The following is a 17,326-nucleotide window of genomic DNA, read 5'->3' as shown; positions in this document are numbered from 1 at the left end:
CTGGTATTCGTTCTCTTGACTAACTGCTTCACTCGGAATGCTCTGATCTTAAAGGTCAAAGCTCGCCAGCTGCTCCAGCTAAAATAACTTCAATCTTTCTAAGAGAGTATCAGCTTCTCGGTCTTTCTCGGACTTCAAAATAGCGACTGTCTGCCCTGAAATAATTAATGGCATTGATGCTAACGGCTAGCGGCCGTCTACAGACTGACTAATTCACTGCCTCATGCTTTCACTAATATGGAAGCTTGTCGATTCATGGAAAGTTACGGCCAGTAACCTGCCGCCCACCAAATTCCTGTACCTCCCCGTACCAAGGACACGTTCCCAGCCGGCTGGCCTGATGTTGTGTCTTCAGAGTGGAAAAAAATACAGTCTTTCGATAAGGGCCAGTCTGAGCCGGTTCTCTCCAAGCGAACAACACCTCGTAACTAAAACATTACATTTGACCTAGAAGCATCTCAAGCTGCCGGGGCAGAAAGAAAGATGGAGTCTCTCCCGTTTGAGGCCTACAAGGCCCGAAATAAGCATAACTCCATAGAAGGTATACTAACACTCTTACAAAAGGACGGATAATCACTAATACTAATGAGTCTATCCCCTAACATAAGGTTAAAAGCCCTGATCTAAGGAAAAGGGTACGGAACTGTATCAATATGCCTTGTGAATAGGCCCTGTCTACGGTTCTAATCCTCGTTCTAGAATGATAGTAGACTGAAGTCACCTTCAATCATCTTCCCTCAAAGGAGGGCCGAAAAAGTCGCTCAGAACAGTAGGGAAGCTGCTTTTAACCGCCAACTAAATGGAGGGGGGGTAAAGTGTGGTATAGTAAGGGAAAGGAGCACCAGATTATGATTGGACACCGTCCTAGGTAAGTGCCTAATGTCAGTCTCCCATAGTGACATGTCTTCCATGCCCAACCAACAGTCGATACGGGACCAGCTACGGTATGCAGCTGTTATGTGAGTGGCCTCTGTACCGCCCAGATTACGCGCTCTCCATAAGTCTGTGAGGCCAATATCCAACATAATATTTTTTAATTTAAGTAAGGCACGCTTGTGTGTTTCAGGTGTGTTCGCTGATCTGCTAATCCATCTTGCTGTGCAATATTGAAATCCCCTCCCCATAATATCTGCATATCTCGCAATCCAGACAGTACTCACCATATTTCCTGGTAGAATTTGGGGTCATCTACATTGGGCCCGTATACATTGACCAGAGCCATGTGCTGCCCTCGTATGTTTCCCACCACCACCACATAGCGCCCTGCTTCATCCTTAAAGACTTCTGTGACATTAAAATTTAGTCCTCACCTGATTAGAGTTAGAACTCCCCTAGAGTAGGTAGAGTAATTTGAACTATTGACCGACTCCGTCCACCTACGGCCAATATTGTGTGTTGTGTGTGGGGCAAGGTACGTTTCCTGTAATAGGGCCACATCCACTTTCTGTCTATCTAAATAAGCAAATATATGGCATATTTTTTTCGGATTGTTCAGCCCCCGCACATTCCATGTTAGGAAGTTAATATGTTTAGGTGCTATCCGCTCTGCGAGTTTCTAGTATTTGTCATATTATATCCGGTAGTAACAAACATTTGGTACGTGCATAACCTAGAAAGTGTCCCTGTTACTGAAGTCATCTCATTACACATTACTGTTGAAAACTGAACATCAGCGATGCTTCTCAAGTGCCTTGATCTGTGGTACAAAACCCAATATCCCCCTACCACCCCCCACCCACTTTAGCATTCCAATTATACCAAAGACACATTCCCAGTAGAACAATTTTACAAACAAACTTTGGTTGGGGAGCACCCATATGGGGGGTCCACCCGGTGCACATATCACCATCCATCAACATGGATGTGACTAGGTACTCATGATCCATACGGACGTAGACATCTCTGAGAGTTTATTTCAGAACAGTAGGCGGTAGGAATGCTTAGACAAATGCCATAGTATGGAAATGTACACGCTATCAGCCCAGCAGCAGATCAGCAATCAGACATACCGGTTAACCTTAAACATTGTAGTAGTTCCAATAGTCTAGAATCTACCTCGTATCCATTTACAGGTGACCTTACACTACAGGTCACGGTGACAGTTACAGTCAGGTCGTGCATCCCATAAAGACTCGCTAGAACTTATAAACGGAGAAAAGCACTAACGAGAAGTCTGCTGTGTAGCAATTAAGTTACCTGCAAGAACGCTTTTGGTAGAGGCTTGTTCTGGTGCGTCTGCATTTCAGCTGTCAGTTGTATAGAGTGGTAACAAAAAGTTATATACTCTGGGTCAAAATATAACAGGCAGTGTATGAATCCCTCTGTCTATACCTGCATCTCCAAAGGGAGTTCCTCTCCCCACAGTTACTACAACAATAGGTGTCTTTGTGGCCGGGGCATGGCATTTACACACTGTGCACAGTACCTGGAGAATTGTAAGCATGTGACGGTTCCATGTTACAGCGGCACAGTGCAGAGACCCGGCAGACCAGCTCCATCAGCAGTAAATTGTGCCATTATCTTACCAGTGTGTAGGTACAGGAATGTGTGATACCAGAACGTACCAACCCTCACTCAGTCCGAGTCCTGCAGCATTTCCTCACAACGCCGCTCATTGCGTTTGTGGGCCAGTTTCTTCAGGAAGTCCTGTGCAGCCTGCGGGGTTTGAAAAATGAGAGGTCGGCCACCTTGTGTCACCTTGAGCCGTGCCGGGTATAAAATCACGTATTCAATTCCCAGATCGCATAGTTTCTTTTTCGTCAGGTTGCATTCTTTGCACGCAAGCTGAACTGTCATCGTAAAATCTGGGTAGAATTGCAACACTTTCCCCTGGTAGTTAATGTCAGTCTTCTCCAGAGCCAGTCTCAGGATAGTATCTCTATCTTTATAACTGAGAATGCGGGCAACTATCGGGCGTGGAGGAGGGCCAGGCTTCGGTCTCGGAGCTAGTGATCTGTGTGCACACTCCACTTGCATGATTGGCGTAAAGGCCTCCTGGACAAACACTGTGCGAACCAGATCCTCCACATATGTCTCCATTCTGCCCGGATTGGTGGATTCGGGCACTCCTGTGATGCGAACGTTGTTGTGGCGGGATCTCGCTTCCAAATCCTCTGTCTTATTACGGAGTACTTCCAGTAGTTTTTCCATGTTGGAGAACCTGACCTTATGGGCCAGGCGGCGCAGGGCACGACTAAGATCTCTGGGTTCACCTGCTTTGGCAGACAGAGACACGTGACACTCTGTTAGGCGTAGAAAAGCAGATGTATTAGCTGTAGCTAAGCACAGTGGTCCTGTAAGTACACCAAATGGTAGGTTCTCAGGAGACTGCCACTTCATTCTGTGGCGCAAAATCTATTATACTACACAGGTTTACAATGCCAACTCCCAAAACATACAAAACTGACAAATAGGAATAGTTTGAAAACAAGCTATTGAATGTCTAAAACACACCCTTCTTTCAGACCCTGTGTGCTCTCCCCCCCTCAAAATCAACACTAGTGCCCGTAATTCAATTTGCAGGTGGTAGAACATGTTTGAATGCTTCAAAGGACAGTCTATGTAACAGGAGAACACTTGGAGAGAATAGCGAAGGTCAGTTAAACAAGATAAAGTCAAGAAGAATGGTGGGACCCAAACAGTGGAGTAAGACATGGATTAATCAGTCTAGACATGGATTTACAAAACTCGGGAGACCCTGACATCAGTTTCGTAAACATGGGCAGGGGTTACTCTTTAACAGAAGAGACACATAGCAGCTGAAAAGGCAAAAACATCGCGTTCACCACGTCCGCCATGCTGCCTGAGTGAGGCAACACAAAATGGTGGTTAAACACAGTATGGCTGAAGTTCAAAGGATAAAGATGTTTCTTTCGGCCAACCATTCTTGACAAACATGCAGACATCTTGAATAACCTTGTCTTCTGAAAAAGCTGACCTCCAAACCTCTTCCGAACCATCATCTAAAATAGGAATGTCTACAGATGCTACAAAACAGTCTTCATCATCCTCATCATTCAGCTCTTGAAAAGCTGTACCCTCACTAAAATCACCACATTGAGGAAAACGTGAGAGATAATCAGCTCTGATATTCTTACCACCTGCAATATGTGTAATTTCAAATTGATATTGTAACAGTTTGCTCACCATCCTGGTGATTATAGGTGTACAACATTTGCTGGGACCAAAAGACAATATCGAAACACGTGGTTTGTGATCTGTGACCAAGTTAAAATGCCTTCCCCACACATATGGATGGTATTTGTCAATAGCCCACAAAGAAGCTAATAATTCTTTCTCGATTACAGAATATTGAATTTCTTCATTTCTAAGAACTCCCGATGCGAATGCAACTGTAAATTCCTGATTTTCAGACTGTTGCATAAGAATCGCTCCTAAACCATCTTTACTTGCAACCACTGTAATGGAACATGGTAAATCAGGATCAAATGGAGTAAGAGCCTCACTTTTTTTAAGTGCATCTTTTACTCCCACAAAAGCACAACCACAGTCAGGAGACCATATATATGTTGTGGAAGTTTTGAGGAGATTACTGATGGGTCTAACCATAGATGCATAGTTAGCGACAAATCTAGAATAATATTCTAACAACCCCAATAGAGATTTAACACCGGTTTTATCCTTGCGTACAGGAGCATTCATGATAGCATCTATAAGACCCTTCCTAGGCTTAATTCTTTATTGGGATAGTAGATGACCAAGATATTCAATTTCACTGCATGAAAACTTGCACTTCTCATTTTTGAAAACCACAACATTTTTTTTTGAAAATTTCTAAAACCTTTCTGATAATGTTTTTGTGTGTTTCATTATTTTTTGCATAGATAAGGACATCATCCTGAAACACAAGAACACCCTCTACGCTCTTCAACATGTTCTGCATAACCCTCTGGAACACCGCCGCCACAGAGGCTAGCCTGAAAGGCATCCTCTTGTACCAGAAAGTTCCGAGTGGAGATAGAAAAGCTGTCAAGGAGCGTGAGTCTGGATGGAGTTCTATTTTAAGATAGGCACTAGCCAAATCCAAATTAGAGAATACTTTAGCACCTTGGATGCTGGCGAATAGGTCTTTAATCTTTGGCAATGGATGTGAATCAACCCAGAACTCTTAGTTAAGAGATCTGAGGTCCAGACACACTCTCAACTTGCCATCACGTTTGCGTGCAACCACCAAAGTCGACAACCAAAGAGAGGAATCTGTTGGCTCTATAATTCCCTTCTCACATAGAGAGGAAAGTTCTTTATTGAGATCCTCTCTAATGCTAAAGGGGACAGTCCTGAGTTTATATTTGATAGGGGTTACACCTTCATTAACAATTATTTCATGTTTGAACCCAGTGATTTTCCCCAGTTCATCGCTGAAAACAGAAGGAAATTCACTGACCCATTTAGAACTGTCTTCCTCACATGTAACTAACATAGCTTGTTCTTTGGCGCCGGGTTTCAATTGCATACCAAATAGGCCCTGGTAAAACCAATCAATTATATTTAGACCTTTGACAGCCACATAGATTTTTCCCTAATTCTCCTTCCCTTGAATACTAGAAAATCCCCATGTTTCATAGAAGACTTTCTGTGTTATCATGGAGATCCTACCACCGGAATCTACTAGTAAATCAAGCTTTTTACCACCAACGATAATTTCAACTATAGGGTCAACACATGATGAGGGATCACCAGTGAGAGGTATAGAGGACCCATTAGAAACAGTGTGATCATGTACCACAGAAACAATTTCTTCTTCAGAATCAGTGTCATCTGATTCCAAGACACAGGTTACGGACTTTTGCTTAAACTTCTTCTTCAGGCAGACAGTAGCAAAATGTCCAACTTTCTTACAGTAGTTACACACAGAGTTCAACGCTGGACATTTTGATCCTTTACCATGAATAGAGCTCCCACATCGTAAACAAACATTGCTAGGTTTAGAGTTATCAGATTTGGTTTTTGAAGAATAAGCATTTCCCTTCTTCTGAACTTTGTTTCTTGAACTTTTTGAGGGATCAATAAAATTAATAGCTTCAGGTGGTTTATCTTCCAGCTCTTTGAGAGAAATATGTGAGGTTTCAATGCTCTTTGTTACTTTGATTGAGTAGAGGATTGTCCATAGATAATAACTTTTGTCTAATTTGTTTATCCCTGCAATGACCCACAAATTGATCGCGAATCAACTGTTCAGTGAAGTTTTTGAAAATACATAATGAGGCGAGTTTCCTGAGAACTGAGATATATGAATCTATATCCTCATTCTCTGCTTGTTTCCTCTTGAAGACTTTGTGCCTAAGAACAATCAAGTTGGGTTGTTTATCAAAACGTAGCTTGAGTTTAGCCACAGTGCTTTGGTATTCATCTATTACTTCAACATTGTCAGGTAAGTCAGGTAAATGTTTCAAAATCGATCTTCCTTCGAATCCCAGAGAGTGTAACAAAAAATATTTTTTTCTTTCTGGGCGATACCTTAAAGCACCAATTGCACCCAGATATGTTTCAAATGCATCAAACCAAATGCCCCACTTCACTGGAGGCTCTCCTGGAGTTTCCAGGAATGAAGAAGGAGCATTAATAGATTGTAAAGAAGACATAGTTCTGGAATAAAATACTGTATACAATAAAATTGAAAAAAACTTGGGTGAGAAAAGATATAAAACACATCAAAATTGGAGTAGGGGCAGAGGCCAAAGTTTAACGACTTAGCAGGATATATAGCCCCAATACTAGTGTGGAAAGGTCACTGTACCTGCCGTAGCTAAGCGACATCTTCGCGCGGGGAGGGGTCCGTCTAACATAGATGATGCCTTGTTCCCTCTCCATAGGACTTCTTCTCTATCTCTCCCCCTGCAGGGTTGCCGAAACCAGAAACCGGAAGATCGACACCCGGATGCAGTTCAACCTGAACCCGGAAGTCCCGCCCCCGGCCACCTCCCGGAAGGTATAAAAACCAACGAAAATCAACAAAGGGCGTTCCAACCCGCGGACTTGTGGCAGGAGGCAGCAAGGAAGGAACCGGAGCTGAGAGCGAGAGACGAGGAGCCGGAGCTCCAACTGAAAGACGTGGAAGAGGACGCCGACGGCGACGTGTGGTCTGAGGACTGGTGGAGTCCTCAGGAGGTTGCTGGAGAGCGGCCGCAACTCACCAGGGAGTTGCGGCGGGCCACGTGAGTAACCGTCATCCATCTCCGTGTGCCGTTTGTAGATAGTTGTAATTACGTGTAAATAATATAGCCCGGCACCTACTAGAGCACGAGAGCACTGTATATATATTGATAGAGAGGTCCCCACCTTCCTACACCTCGAACACCCTGTCAACCCTTGGTCTTCCCTCCTATTCTTCGGCCTCTTTCACCTCCCCGTTCTACCCGCCCCTCACTTTCCTTTTTTCTGTGTCCCCACCTCCCGGTGTCGGTGATAGTTGTACAGACCGAGAGGAGTGCAAGACTAACGGTCCTCTATATTATCTTTTCTCTCGCCCCAAACCTCCGAGGCTCACCTGCAGAAGTCAAAGACCCACGGCAGTACCGAGAGGGAAACCTCACCCTACCCGGAGGACGTCAGGAGCGGACGGAGCCCTCCCCTTTACCCACCGACCGGAATACATCTCTACCTCGGACATTCCCAGGAGAACTCCATCGATCGCCCTGTGTTCAGAGACTTATAGACCTTCCAAACTTGTATCTACAATAAACTTCGCTAAACATAGCGCACTATATCTGGCCTCCCCGCCTGTTATTCCGGCCCGCCACATCCCACACCCCACAAGTGGTGTCAGAAGTGGGATATCCCGGAGGCATGGAGGCCGCAGTCAAGAAGCTGGCCGAAAGCCAGGAGCAGCTCGGACAAATGATGGAACGCTTCCTGAAGACCGCCGAGGACGACCGGGGCCAACTCCACGACGTCCTAAAAGGGCAAGGGACTGCACAGGACCAGGCTCTAGGGAAGCTCACGGAGGCGATGGGACAACAGAGGCCTCTGGCTCCGTTACCATCGGTCGTCCTCCAGAAATATGTCGCGGGGGAAGACCCCGACTTTTTCTTCACGAATTTCGAAAGACTGGCTCAAGCCGCCAACTGGCCTGAAGACCGCTGGGGTCATTACTTGGGACCGTTGTTGACCGGGGAGCTACAAGCGGCCTATCAACAGGCCAATATACAGGGGCAGACGCCCTATGCCGACATAAAGAAATGTATCCTCGAGCGTCTGGGGATAGACGATGAATCCTATAGGATCCGCCTACGGCAAGTAAGAGAGGGGCCCCAAGAAACTCCTCGAGCCCTCTCATATCGCATTCAGGACCTGACGTCCCGGTGGCTGAAAACTACCACGTCAACCAAGGAGGAAATAGTCGCTAAAATCAACCTGGAACAATTCCTCGCCTCCCTCCATCCGAGCACCCAAAAGTGGGTGCGACAACATGCTCACCTGACACTCGAACGAGCAGTCGAGATAGCCAGTGCTTACAGCAAAGCCCAAGAAGTTCAGAAGAGCAAAGAAGAACACCTCCCTCGGAGCTCGCATGGAAGCCACATCCGACCTCCTCGACCACCCGTTCCCCGAAAAGTAGAACCAACTCCTTTCGTACCCTATCCTATGATGCCTCGACCAAACCCACCTGGACCCCAATGTTACCACTGCGGTGGTTTTGGACACATTGCCCGTCACTGCCCCCAGAAGGAAGAGCCTATGGAAATCGGGGTGACTCGGAACTATGTATGTCTCACCGCGGGAAACTCACCCCCGCCGTTTAGGTGTCCTGTGAAAATCAACAACCAACCCCTTATGGCGCTGGCCGACACTGGATGTAGACACAGTGTCGTGCGACCTCAAGACATGCAGAAACCCGTCGGCCCTTTCACGGGATCAGTAGCTATCAAGTGCGTACATGGGGACACCAAAAGCTATCCCACAGCCCGAGTCACGGTGCAAACTAGTACTGACCACGGAAGAACCCTGAATGTAGGATTGATTCCTAACTTGCCAGAACAAGCCATTCTGGGTAGTGATTATAGTGGGCTTCCCCTTCTCCTCAAAGACACTACCGACTCCTTGGAAAAATGGTGGAAGGAAGCACCTTTCTCCCAAAACCACCCCTTTGGTCCCTCCTCCGCGAAACAGCCTAAAACCAAAAACCAAAAGAAAAAGGAAAGAAGGAGGTACACAGAAGCATATCCAGTCCAAGAGGCACTGCATCCCTGGGAAACCGACCGTGAATTTAGAGCGGCACAGCAAGAAGATCCCATCCTGCAAAACGCCTGGGGGCAGGCGCTTGACAACGAGGACCCGTTACATGTAGGTCCCTATTTCTTCCGTTCTAGGGGCCTATTGTATCGAAAAGCAGACCCACAGAAACCTTCACAGTTGGTTATTCCGGTTCCCTTCCGGGACAAGGTGTTATTCCTTGCCCACAGTCATCTCCTGGGTGGCCACTTCGGGGAAGAGAAGACAGGACAGGCAATACTCGAAAAATTCTACTGGCCAGGCGTATATGGCCAAATCAAACAATATTGCAAGGAGTGTGCCATCTGTCAGAGGAATAGCCGGTACAGACCCCCAAGAGTACCCCTCCGGCCCCTCCCTCTCATCGACATACCCTTTAGCAGGGTAGGAATGGACCTTATCGGGCCCATGTTGCCCTCCAGGAGCGGTTGCAGGTATGCTTTGGTGGTGGTGGACTATGCCACCCGCTTCCCGGAAGCTGTCGCTCTGAAACATCCCACCACCCAGAACATAGCGAAAGCCCTGGTGTCCATCTTTTCTCGGGTAGGCTTTCCACGAGAAATTCTAACGGACCAAGGAACCCCGTTCGTGTCCACCTTGATGCGTCAGGTATGCTCCCAGCTAGGTATCAAGCAGCTGAGAACCTCCGCGTACCACCCACAGACGGATGGGCTAGTGGAACGCTACAACGCCACACTAAAAGCTACTCTGAAGAAGCTATTGGAATTGGAAAGCAAGCGGTGGGAAGAGATGTTGCCCCTGGCACTGTTCGCTATTCGGTGCAAAACCCAAAGTAGCACCGGATATTCTCCATATGAACTATTGTATGGAAGACCTCCCAGAACCCTCCTAGATATGGCCCGCGAGGCGTGGGAGGCCGAACCGGATCGAACCCGGCCCCTTCCCGAATACGTGGAAAATCTAAAGACCCACCTCACACAAGTCCGGGACATTGTACGGCAACACATGGAAAAGGCCCAAACATCCCAAAAACATCAGTACGATAAAGGAGCCAAGCAGAGGGTCTTGGCTGTTGGCGATTTAGTGTTGTTGCTATTGCCCTCCTCTGACCACAAGCTTCTAGGGCAATGGCAGGGTCCATTCACCGTCCTTCGTCAGGTGACCCCTGTCACCTACGAAATAGAGACCGAGCCTACGAGAGGAGTTAGGCAAATCTACCACATCAATCTCTTAAAAAAGTGGGAGGGACCCCGACCTGCCTTATCTGGTGAACCAGTGCATCCCCCCCTGTCCTTTGAGGGTTGCATAGACCCGGATCTACCCCCGTCCTTGACAGAAGAACTAAAATCCATGTTGTTTCCAGTACAGAATGTCTTCTCCTCCCTGCCAGGACGTACAACCCTAGTGGAACACGCAATCCAAACTGATCCAGGGGTAACTGTACGACAACGGCCCTATCGGGTCCCGGAAGCACGCAGAAATATCATAAAGAAAGAAACAGAGCAGATGTTGCAGATGGGCATTATCGAGCCGTCGGTTAGCAGCTGGAACTCACCGATAGTACTAGTCCCCAAACCCGACGGCTCGGTGCGGTTCTGTATAGACTTTCGAGCAGTGAACAAAGTCTCGCGATTTGATTCCTACCCCCTTCCACGGGTTGATGAGATGGTGGAAAGAATAGGAGCCGCAAAATACATCAGCACGCTCGACTTATGCAAGGGGTATTGGCAGATACCCCTGAAAGAGGATGACAAACGAAAGACTGCCTTCTCTACCCCTGAGGGCTTATTTCAGTTCAGAGTAATGCCTTTTGGCCTACATGGCGCCCCCGCCACGTTTCAGAGGGCCATGAACCGGGTCCTACAGCCTCACTCCCTCTATGCTGGGGCTTATTTGGACGATATAGTGATCCACAGCAACACTTGGGACCAACATTTGGGGCACCTCCGGGCGGTGGTGGCCGCTCTGGGCAACAGTGGGTTTACTATAAACCCGGCCAAAACTACCTTGGCCGCCCAAAGCGTCAAATATCTGGGGTATCTTTTGGGGGAAGGTCTCATCCGACCCCAAGACAACAAGATAGAGGCCATCCGTTCCATACCCTTCCCTCAGTCCAAAACCGAACTCCGGGCCTTTCTGGGGCTTCTGGGGTATTACAGACGGTTCATACCAAACTTTTCCCAAACAGCTGTCCCCCTGACCGATCTACTGAAGAAAAGTACCAAGACAGATGAGGCCTTGAGACATCCCTCAGTACCCCTACGGCAGGCCTTTGAATCTTTAAAACAGGCCTTAGTATCCAGACCAGTCCTTGTAAGCCCTGACTATAGCCAGCCTTTCATCCTCCAAACAGACGCCTCCGATCAGGGGTTGGGGGCCGTCTTGTCCCAGAGAGACCCCAGTGGGAATGAAAGGCCCATTCTGTATATAAGCAGGAAGCTCTACCCCAGAGAAATGAACTATGCCTGTGTAGAGAAGGAGGCCCTAGCCATAAAGTGGGCAGTGGACAGTCTCCGTTATTATCTAGAGGGGAGGGAATTCGTGCTCTACACAGACCATGCCCCTCTGGCGTGGATGGCCCGCAACCGAGGCCATAACGACAGGGTCCTTAGATGGTTCCTTTCCCTTCAGCCCTATAGGTTCACGACCGAACATAGGAAAGGGGCGGAACAGGGGAATGCGGATTACCTCTCTCGCTTTCCCTGTGCTTCCCCCCCTACAAGAAAGACAGCTAGGGAAAGGGGATGTGGAAAGGTCACTGTACCTGCCGTAGCTAAGCGACATCTTCGCGCGGGGAGGGGTCCGTCTAACATAGATGATGCCTTGTTCCCTCTCCATAGGACTTCTTCTCTATCTCTCCCCCTGCAGGGTTGCCGAAACCAGAAACCGGAAGATCGACACCCGGATGCAGTTCAACCTGAACCCGGAAGTCCCGCCCCCGGCCACCTCCCGGAAGGTATAAAAACCAACGAAAATCAACAAAGGGCGTTCCAACCCGCGGACTTGTGGCAGGAGGCAGCAAGGAAGGAACCGGAGCTGAGAGCGAGAGACGAGGAGCCGGAGCTCCAACTGAAAGACGTGGAAGAGGACGCCGACGGCGACGTGTGGTCTGAGGACTGGTGGAGTCCTCAGGAGGTTGCTGGAGAGCGGCCGCAACTCACCAGGGAGTTGCGGCGGGCCACGTGAGTAACCGTCATCCATCTCCGTGTGCCGTTTGTAGATAGTTGTAATTACGTGTAAATAATATAGCCCGGCACCTACTAGAGCACGAGAGCACTGTATATATATTGATAGAGAGGTCCCCACCTTCCTACACCTCGAACACCCTGTCAACCCTTGGTCTTCCCTCCTATTCTTCGGCCTCTTTCACCTCCCCGTTCTACCCGCCCCTCACTTTCCTTTTTTCTGTGTCCCCACCTCCCGGTGTCGGTGATAGTTGTACAGACCGAGAGGAGTGCAAGACTAACGGTCCTCTATATTATCTTTTCTCTCGCCCCAAACCTCCGAGGCTCACCTGCAGAAGTCAAAGACCCACGGCAGTACCGAGAGGGAAACCTCACCCTACCCGGAGGACGTCAGGAGCGGACGGAGCCCTCCCCTTTACCCACCGACCGGAATACATCTCTACCTCGGACATTCCCAGGAGAACTCCATCGATCGCCCTGTGTTCAGAGACTTATAGACCTTCCAAACTTGTATCTACAATAAACTTCGCTAAACATAGCGCACTATATCTGGCCTCCCCGCCTGTTATTCCGGCCCGCCACATCCCACACCCCACAACTAGCTAATCAGAAAATACAAAGAATATCCTGCAGTCAACACCTATAAAGACAGAGAATAACTGTACGACTACCTAGACTGATCAACAAAAAATACGCAAAATTTGTACCGATTCCCATCACTCACCGGTCCCGGTGACATGCTTTATCATCTGGGTCACCTTTATAGGGCTACCACTCCACCATAGTGATGGAGGAGCCCAAGGATGTTTTACAAAGTATTAATCACTACAGATGTGAGCAAATATGATGAAAAGTGTGTATGGGAAGAAAGTGCAGTGCAAGAAAATGTGATGTGAATCTAAAATTGAAGCGGAATCAGACTATAATTTTATTCTTGTCTGATCCGAACAAACATTAAAAACGTGCAAAAGACAGGGTGGGTTCAACAGATAACTGTCCTTTCACAAGAATTGGTCAACATGTTTCAGCACAAGCAGGTAAAAAGTAACCTAGTGCTTTCATCAGGACATCTTGAGTATAGAATGCTACTGCCATGCAACACAGTGATGTGATGAAGTGATAAACAAAAAAAAGAATATGCTGCAAGTCTAGCTTCTCACAATCAACATTCCTCTTGCCTCTTGGAGAAATCTCAAGGGTATGGAGGAAAAGCCTCACCCCACCTGGCAACAGCTCAGGGCAAAGGAGGCACCGCTCTAACCGTCGGTACCTCAGGCGGTCATCTCAGCCGTCGGGGAGATGACCGCCTGAGGTACCATCATATTTGCTCACATCTGTAGTGATTAATACTTTGTAAAACATCTATGGGCTCCCCCATCACTATGGTTGGAGTGGATGATGAAGCAAGTCACCGGGACCGGTGAGTGAAGGGAATCCGTACAAATTTTGCGTATTTTTTGTTGATCAGTCTAGGTAGTCGTACAGTTATTCTGTGTATTTATAGGTGTTGACTGCAGGATATTCTTTGTATTTTCTGAGAAAAGATATATGCAACAACAGTTTAAAACAAATGTACAGAGTTTGCGAATCACTGCAATCCGCTTATTGGTAGAAATGTGTGTGTATCACAGTAATAAATAAGTGTGCGAATCACTGTAATACACTTGCAATCCACTTATTTGTGTGTGTAGATCACAGTAGTAATTAAGTGTGCGAATCACTGCAATCTGCTTGATAGTGAAGAAAATTGTGTGCGGATCACAGTAGTAGAGACAGCACACATTGCTGTTTGTAAAATTATATATATTGCATAAAAAATGCATTAGAGTTCAAGAAAACCAGATTGTTGCGTGCTTATCTAGGATCCTGATCGATACTGTTACCTTATGCCCCTATTCGGCTATAAATCCATTTATTCCCTATATTGGCATAACCGTTCAAGTGCGATATTCAGAAAGTCATCTCTGGCCTCACACGAACAGAGCCACATTCCAGAATAGTTCTCTGCCACTTCCTTTGCAACCAATTAGTGCAATGACAGAGCAGAAGTCACTATCTGAGATTCCTAGATTAACACTCCGAGTTCTTCAACAAGATAAAAACTCAGCAAACCTGGAAATCCCCGCTTGCTGTGTTTTGATTAGTAATGGAACTCTAATGAGCAACTGATAGCTATCACTTCCTAGTGACATCTTTAATTGACGTCTTATGTCCAGCAAACTTACGTCAAACCAGGCACCTTTCAGGTATAAATATTACCAACGTTGCCTTAAGCAATTGCCTGTTGCTAGCTGTCTGCTGCTGAGCCTGTTCCTGTTGCTGCAGCCTGCTGCCCGTCGCCTGAAGCTGATGATACCATTATCGCTGCTAAAGCGCGAACGATGATGTGGTGTAACTAGGAGCTGAACAGCCGTCCCTCTGCGAAGAAGCCCAGCAGATGCCAGCTGCCCGCGGACGCTGTCCCCCCTCCTTCTCCTCGACGCGCTGAAGAGAGACGCTGTCTTTCTCCTGCAGAGAAATCCAGCTCCAGCGTTTCTAGTCTGCCCTCGCGGGTGACTGGGATACCGAGTTCCCCCTGAAGGAGATACCAGACCTCCATCATTCTATTCAGAGGTATCGTGTTGACTAAACCCTTAGTGAGAATTCTTGAACAAACCTTGGCAAAACCAACTTAACTTAAAGCTACTTACTTACTCCCCTTCCACGTGTTAGGCTTAGGTCAGGCACACTGGGGTAGGCGTAGTTAGAAGCACCAGTTGAGTATTTTAGCCTAATGTATATATGAATGTATATATATGTTTTATTACTTTTAAACCATTGTATGGCTAAGAAACCATATCAATGCTTTTACATTATTATCTTGCAATACTTATCTTACTGTACGTACTTTTTATCATAACAAGTCTTGCAATTGTGGCAATACATTTCTCTTGTACGAGAAGAAAGACTGTTCAATAAATGTTAACCCTTTATTGACAAACGCCCGTCTCTCTATTCTCTACATATCGTGAAAGTAAACTGCACTAACCTGACTGAGTAAAATAACTGTCTATTGTTTCACACGACCCTAGAGATTGACTCTTAATCTGAGGAGCAAAGTTGTCATGTTGCACGGTTGTTGGAAAACTGAATCCCTTCTTGTCTGTGCCAGGGAAGCTGATCACTTCCTATGCAGAGAAGAAAGTTTCCAGTGACCTCTGAGCTAGTTGGTAACAAACCCAATTAAGTTTACCATAGTCAGTAGAGGCCTGGAAGATCCGCACTTCTACGTCGATACTACTGTTTATGTTATTCCAATGCGCAGGGCCTAGTGGGAAACTAGGAACTACACTACAAGATCTTCAGGTCTTTGGCAATGTAACTTGTGACATCATAAAGTAATGTTCTTGAGATATATAAAATTCCCACTTTGTGAAGTCATAGAATTGTCTTGCAGAAAATACAGAACATCACTGACAAAAAAAATCCGATGTTAAAAGACAATTGTGACGTCATGGTTGGCAACTAGTAAAATGGCAGTTCTGTGTCCTCACTCTGCGTGGTTGGCAACGTTTGACGATGCCTATGACTGGCAAAATGTAGAACACATGCGCGAGAAAGACTGTGTTCCAATCTCGAAGGAAGTCAATGGATGCTCAAGAAGAGAGGCACAGATACACTGACAACAGCCATTAGTCAGGTAAGGGCATTTTGAAAATAAATAGATTGCGCGAGCTCAACGCAAATGAGGTATAGATAAAATTTGATAAGGAATCAAACCAGCAGTTTTTTAAACAATCTCAAAAGACGCTCCAGTCTAAAAATGTTAATGTTACACCCGCGGTGTAAACGGGGAAAAAAACAAAGTCCGCGCTGTGATCAAGAAGAGAAATCTCAACTGCCGCGGTGAGGGGGAGGATAAAACAAAGTTTGCGCTGTCTTTGAGAATTAAAGTCTCAACAGCCACAGTTAAATGCTGGAGAGGATCTAATTGAAATGGAACAGACAGAGATTTGGCCAAGGAAGTTGTTTAGAGAAAATACTTGTTACTAGTGCCGGTAATAAAAAAAATAGCAAATAATCGAAAAGAAATATTGACTTAGCTTGAAGTGTCCACTAGTAGTAGATAGGAGATATTGCTTGCAGCAGATCATAAAGTTGTCGAAGTTGATGAGGTGAATCATTTGATGCGTGGGTTCTGCTGTGTAGAGTCCTCATCGCCAAATGTTGTAGTAAAGTCAGGAAACAAGTGGAATTTGAATCCAATTTATTTAGTAGAAAGATCTACACAGCTCATCATCTGCTGGTAAATCCACCTCTGGATCAGTTGACTCCCAGCATTGAAATCATAACCTTCCAGATGCAATGACATCATAAACACAATGACAGCTGTAATCAAATGTCTAAGTAGACTTCCATAGCATACATGAGCATATAATATCATGTCAAAACATTGTACATAGAATATAACATCCAGCCTAGCGAATATCTTTGTAAAATAATAAATACCTTAATACATAGTAAAATTCGATACTGCAAATTACTCAAAAAGCAGCAGTGCGTAGCGAGGGCAGCGGCCACAGGCTTCTCAGTGACCAGCAGTGCGTAGCAATGGCAGCAGTCAGAGGTTTATCAGTGAAGGGCAGTGAGTAGAGATGGCAGCTCTCACAGGCCTCTCAATGACAAGTGGTTCATAGCTGCCACAGGCTTCTCAGTAAAGAGCAGTGGGTAGCAATGGCAGCGGCCACAGGCTTCCCAGGGACAAGCAGTGCCTAGAGATTGCAGTGGTCACAGCCTTGTCAGTGATAAGCAGTGCGTAGCAATGGAAGTGGCCACAGGCTTCTCAGAGGGGTTAATGTGGTATTAGCACTCAACAGACACCAAAAGGTATAACACAGAGGTTGTCCAGCCTAGCTAAACTCGTTTCAAAACGATAAGTTCCTTAATACACAGTAAAAGTCAATACTGAA

Source organism: Lissotriton vulgaris, chromosome 3_1 (genome assembly GCF_964263255.1).
Source record: "Lissotriton vulgaris chromosome 3_1, aLisVul1.2, whole genome shotgun sequence".
NCBI lineage: Eukaryota > Metazoa > Chordata > Amphibia > Caudata > Salamandridae > Lissotriton > Lissotriton vulgaris.
Note: the sequence above shows the minus strand (reverse complement) of the source record.